Source organism: Falco biarmicus, chromosome 3 (genome assembly GCF_023638135.1).
Source record: "Falco biarmicus isolate bFalBia1 chromosome 3, bFalBia1.pri, whole genome shotgun sequence".
NCBI lineage: Eukaryota > Metazoa > Chordata > Aves > Falconiformes > Falconidae > Falco > Falco biarmicus.
Window position 1 is genome coordinate 68,105,601 of NC_079290.1, and position 6,473 is coordinate 68,112,073.

Genomic DNA, 6,473 nt, shown 5'->3' on the forward strand with positions numbered 1-6,473 from the left:
CCAAACACTATGCCGATGAACAGCATAAATGCTGGTCCTCAAAGATCATCCTTTTGTTTACCAGTGAAGGCATAATTAAAGAATCTTTGCACCATTCAAGATTAATGTAATACTCCAAATAACACAATTACAATCAATATGATGAGTCAAGAAGAATGTCGATTACCAGCTTATTCATTTACTTATTTTCTTGAAGCTATCTGATGCTTAAAACAATCCACCAAGTTACATTTTACTGGTTTTATTGATGTTCTTTTTGGCACAGCAAAAATCCAGATTATGATATATTTTCATTTTAAAATGTATTTATTTCATGGAGAATCTTTTAATCTTTTTCACTTTTAATCAGACATTCTGTATTATCGTGTCCAGCGTGATTTTTTTTAATTGATAGCACAGAATAAACTTTCCATAACTGAAGAATATTTCATTGAAAATGAAGATTTCTTTCAGTGGGAGAGAATAAGAGTGAGCAGTGAACTCAGATGATTGGCATTGCATTATTTCTGACAGTGTCCTGCACTAAAACTAGAACACTGCCATAGGTGAAGCATTTACCTAATTCTAGAATTAAGCAGAAGGGAGAAAGAAGTCAAGAGGAGAGGTTACAAACAAAAGCTACCAAATTCTTCATAATAGCAAGATTTTGGCCAACAACATGCTTTTACCATCCTCTGTTAGGTGACTTTGATGCCTTATTGCTGTGTATTCACATTTAAATTGGTGAGGGGAGGAAATCAATAGAAAATAAACCAGTGGTGGACAAGCTAAATATAGTCTTTTTTCTTTTTCTCATGAAGAGAAGCCATTTGAAAATACTAAGCACCACCAGCGGCAGTAATTTTTAGTGCATCACGACAAGGTCAATACGTTACTAACTTTACAATTCTTTGGGTAATAGATGAGACATGTTGAAGCAGCTTTTGGTTCATTTGGTATTACCCTCATTATGGCTTTAGCTGGCACAGGGGATCAGTATTTCTGAACATTACACTACTCCTGAACAGACAGAAGGACATATTGTTTATTTGGCTGCCTAGTGATTTCTGACATAGGAACCTATCAATTATATTATGGTATGAAAACCAGTGCCAACTAAAAGGACTCCTAGCAGAACACCATGATATGATTACTTGAGAGCTGATTATTCAGTAGCAATCAAAATATCAAACCTAGCATACAATATTTAATCTGAGGCAGTCTATATAGCAATCTCTTGCCTTTTTTTAACCTTGCAAGACTAATTGTCACTGACTTTAAATATTCATTTTATGAGGTGGTGCAGGATTCCCCAGAAGCTACTTGATGTAAGTGGCCAACAGTAAAGCCTTTGGCAAGATCTATCCATTTAAACAAACACAACAGCTAGGCAGGAGATGGAATTACATTACTTTCCTACAGTTAGTTATGTTCTTGCCCAGTGTGTTCATTATGGTCCAGAAGCTTTTACAAGCACCATTACCCTACACCCTATAAAAACTGTCTGTAATGCAAGGTTAAATCTCCCAACTGCATTAAATCTCAATTCAAACTACTTAATTGTTATTACATATGCATCACTATTACAGACACTCATTTGTGCATCTATAGTTAAAATTAAGTTGTGGTTTAACAGCAAGTATCAGGTGCAGAAATTTGATCTGAGACTAAAAATGCCCAGTCATCCCCCCAAAACGGGATAATCTGGATTTCTCTGCCCAGTCAGGAGCAGCCACAATAATTTCTTAAAATGAAAGGAAGTTTTGCAAATATATGCTTTTCCCTACTGCCCCATCCCTTGTAATCAAAACCATGTTCACCCACCAGCTGAGATAGAATAATCTGAAGCCAGTTGAAAAAGAAACCTTAGGGTAGGAGAGGTAAGGTAATACATAGGGTAAGAGAGAAGAGACAGGATGAAATTGCCTAATCCACATCATATACTTCCAGGAGTGAGGCCATCTCTATTGCAATACTTCACTTAATATCAAATCCTTCCCCTGCATCTCTTGTGACATTTGAATATCTTTTAATAAACTTATGATATATAATCAGCTGCATCTTGTGCATTCTAACAAATGCTACAAAGGCCTATTAAGGCTTACTACATATGGAAAAAGGTTAAAATTTAATTAAGACATCTGTCTTGAGAGTATGGAAACACCAGTGAGGGATCAGCACAACGGACAGCACCTGTTCTGTTGCTCAGCCTGAAATTGCTGTCTGCTCAGAACGGGACTGACAGGATCACAGAGGATGCTCTGGAAGGATGAGCAGATCACTCCTCCTCTAGTGAGTACACTGCGGGATAAAAGCTTTTTAGATTGGGATGAGGCACACAGAGTTTGAGATAGGAAGAGGTAGAGAACGAGACTGAGGATGGAAAAAGCCCTCAGCATAGTAAAGAGAGTAAGACATTTCTGAGACGAACAGCAAGAAAACACACATCCAGGTCCTTCCTGGTGAACTACACACCAGAGGAACATGCAGGCTGTGCTGTGACACAGAAGACATTAAACCTCACAGATAGGTCCAGACACAGGAGGCAGGACAGAAGAAAAGTTATTTATAAACCTTTTTGGTTTTCTTACTTACTTTTATTTTAAAGATAATTACTATTTTTTTTCTCCTAATAAAACCTTTTCTAAAAGTTATTTTAATAATCATACAATTGATTGGTTGAAGGGCCACAGTTAGTTCCCTCAGTTGAGGAGGACAGGGTTAGAGATCATTTAGGCAAATCTGACACACAAATCCATGGGCCCAATGGGGTGCAACCCCAAGTGCTAGGGGAGCTGGCAGACCTTATTGCTAAGCCACTCTCCATCATCTTTGAAAGGTCATGGAGGACAGGAGAGGTGCCTGAGGACTGCAGGAAATCCAGTGTCACTCCAGTCTTCAAAAAGGGCAAGAAAGAGGACCCAGGAAACTACAGGCGGGTCAGCCTTACCTCCATACCTGGAAAGGTGATGGAACAGCTCAGCCTGGAGGTCATCTTGAAGCACATGGAGGAAGAGAAAGCCATCAGGAACAGTCAAAATGGATTCACCAAGGGGAAATCATACCTGATAGAAGGCCTGGCTGGGTAGGTGAGGGGAGAGCAGTGGATGTTGTCTACCTTGACCTCAGCAAGGTTTTTGACACCATCTCCCATAACAACCCCATAGGTAAGCTCAGGCAGCGTGGGTCAGATGAGCGAGCAGTGGGGTGGATCGAGAGCTGGCTGATGGCAGAGCTCAGTGGGTTGTGATCAGCGGCGCAGAGTCCAGCTGGAGGCCTGTAGCTTGTGGTGTTCCCCAGGGGTCAGTACTGGGGTCCAGTCCTGGTCAACCTATTCATCACTGACCTGGATGAAGGGACAGAGTGTGCCTTCAGAGAGTTTGCTGGTGGTACAAACCTGGGAGCAGGGGCTGACACACCAGGCGGCTGCGCTGCCATTCAGCCAGACCTGGGCAGGCTGGAGAGCTGGGCAGAGAGGAACCTCATGAAGTTCAAATGCCAGTGTAGGGTCCTGCACCTGGGGAGGGACAACCCCACACACCAGCACAGGCTGGGGCTGACCTGCTGGGAGGCAGCTCTTAGGAGAAGGACCTGGGTGTGCTGGTGGGCAGCATGTTGCCCATGGGCCAGCCGTGTGCCCTGGTGGCCAAGAAGGCCAATGGGATTCTGGGGTGTATTAGGAGGAACATGGCCAGCAGGTGGAGGGAGGTGATCCTGCCCCTCTGCTCTGCCCTGGTGAGGCCGCACCTGGAGTGCTCTGTCCAGTGCTGGGCTGCCCAGTTCAAGAGAGACAGGGGACTACTGGAGAGGGTCCAGCAGAGGGCTACAAAGATGATGACAGGAGTGGAGCATCTCCCTAATGAAGAAAGGCTGAGAGAGCTGGGCCTGTATAGCATGGAAAACAGAAGACTGAGAGGGGATCTTACCAATGCATACCAGTATCTTCAGGGTGAGTGTCAGGAGGATGGGGCCAGACTCTTCAGTGATGCCCAGCAACAGAACAAGGAGCAATGGGCACAAACTGCAACACAAGAAGTTCCTTCTGAATATGAGAAAGAACTTCTTTACCTGGAGGGTGACAGCGTCCTGGAACAGGCTACCCATAGAGGTTGTGGAGTCTCCTCTGGAGACATTCAAAATGCATCTGTATGTGATCTTGTGTAACCTGTTCTAGAGGAACCTGCTTTAGCAGGGTGTTGCACTAGATGATCTTCAGAGATCCCTTCCAACCCCAACCATTCTGTGATTCTGTAATTTTTTGAGAATCCTCACTGTAAGGAAAAATAGACTTACTGCAGATACATGGATAAATGTGGATTCTCAGTCAAAAAAAAAACCCACCCCAAAACATATTTTAAACAATATGAACATAGGATTCAGATGCTACAACCTGATGCTTGACTCAGACATGTTAAGTTGAACTCTAACTTTGTTTACCAGAGAGTGTGAAGGAAAACTGTTAAAAAAATATCACAATCATTATGTCCTGGACTTGATGCAATTAAGTCAGTTTTCTTGTAAAAGCAAGAAACAAAGTTATTAGGTAAGGTTCCTTATTCTTTGATAGGGTTATTTACCTTCTCTTATTGCACGATACTGGAAATTTTTTAGCACCTATCACATATTGTGCTAGTCACACATTATTTAACTCAAGCCTTGCTATTTCTGTCTGAGAGCTCTTCATTTGGCCAAGATTCTTACCAAACTGACCAGAAGAGCAGGCAAAGATCAATATACTTTACAATGCTTTCTTTTACAGAACCTTTTGCTGAAGCACTTTTACAGCTTTGGCCAAAACGCTCAGATTTATTCTTTCAACAATAAAAGCATGCTTTTGGAAGTGAAACTTGTCAAGGGGTTTTCAAATTAAAAGCTCTGAAATAAAATGGTTTGCATGATTACTCTTTTTACCTATACCTAAAAATCCAGTGTTATGAAATTAAGGATTCATCAAATGTTTGAATGGATCTTTAAAGTACACATCAAGGGATGCAGAAGAAGCCTTTTAAGATAGACATTACTTCTTGATATATACAGCAACAGTCAGCATTGCATGTTAGAAACAGTGGAGAATCTTTCTAAATAAGTTGTGGAGGCAAGTTTTCCATAGGCATGCTTTATGCTACAATCACATGCATCACTGTTCATCTACACCATTAAGAAATAATATTTATCAGGGCTTGTTTGCTGTTAGTCATTATGTGGTAAGAGTAGAAAAAATAAACAGTAACAGAAATGCATAGGAGCAGTCTTCACTCCCATTCTTTTGTCAACAAAGTGACAGCTAACCAGGTGCAAAAACCTCCTTGAAAATTATTGCATCTGCATGTCCTGAAATCACAGTAGGTGTTTTTGTTAAGGTGACAGCCTTTCAAAACAACGATTTCAGGCAGTTGGTCTTTTCTGTTGCTTACTTTAGACAGTCAAGTAACAGAGCTGCCAAACAAGCTAGAATATGCAGCCCTTGGGGGACAAAGTGCAAGCCTTGGGTTTTGTTAGTTCTTAAATAGGGCTATTACGAATAACAACAAAAAACTCAACAATGAAAAAAAAAACAAACCAAACCAAAACAAAACAAACCACCTCTGATTTTCTCAAAAATTTGCTTTGATTCACTTGGAAACTACCAAGAGTACTCAAAACCACAGAGACAAATTTTGTTGTCTTATTTTCTCGTGTAGTGCTTCACTGAACTTCTGCCTTCTGCCAGTTGGGGTATTTATGGAGTAAGATAAAACACATGGTAAGGGTGGCAAAATGTGTTTATCGGTGACCAAAATAAACAAGCACACTCCTAAGTGCAGGAATACATTGCTTGTTTCTGAAGAGATCAGCCAGGTTTTACAGATTTGTTAATTGTTTCCACAAAGCTTTCACTTTTGGTTGCCACAACCTTCTGTTCCTTTCCATTGCCAGGAAGCTTATTCTGTGGATTCCTAGGGTTCATTCCTTTTTTCCCTGTCACATATCTTAAGGACAGTAGAAGCAGAGCAGCTGGGATATTAATGGAGCGCTAATCAGAACAGCAGGAAGGTAAATGGGAGCAGCAGCCAGCAAACAACCAAAAGCTGAGGGAAAATCTTGGTGAATCACTTCTTTCTCTCCTTAGCACCAAACTACGTGAAGGTGAACTGCAAAAGTACTTCTTTACTAAAACCCATATGACATACTGGATGTAGGAGCTGAAGAAGAGCAGACTCTTTAGGGTTGTTAAAGATATATTGTCTAGACCAAAGGCATCGATACATTCTAACTATACCTCAAAATTTACTGTGGGGTGGTCAGGAACCAGAAAAAAAAAATATCGTGATCCACATCCTTATTTCACAGAGCCTGTATCACAATACATAAAGTCTCTCCTGTTTCTCTTTTCCAAGGTATGAAATAATGATTATTTCAAGGGAAAAAAACTCAACAAACAGCAGAGCCAAATAAATAACTTCCAACAAATAATGTATCTAATTATTTTGCCATGAAGACTTTTGAAGTGATTT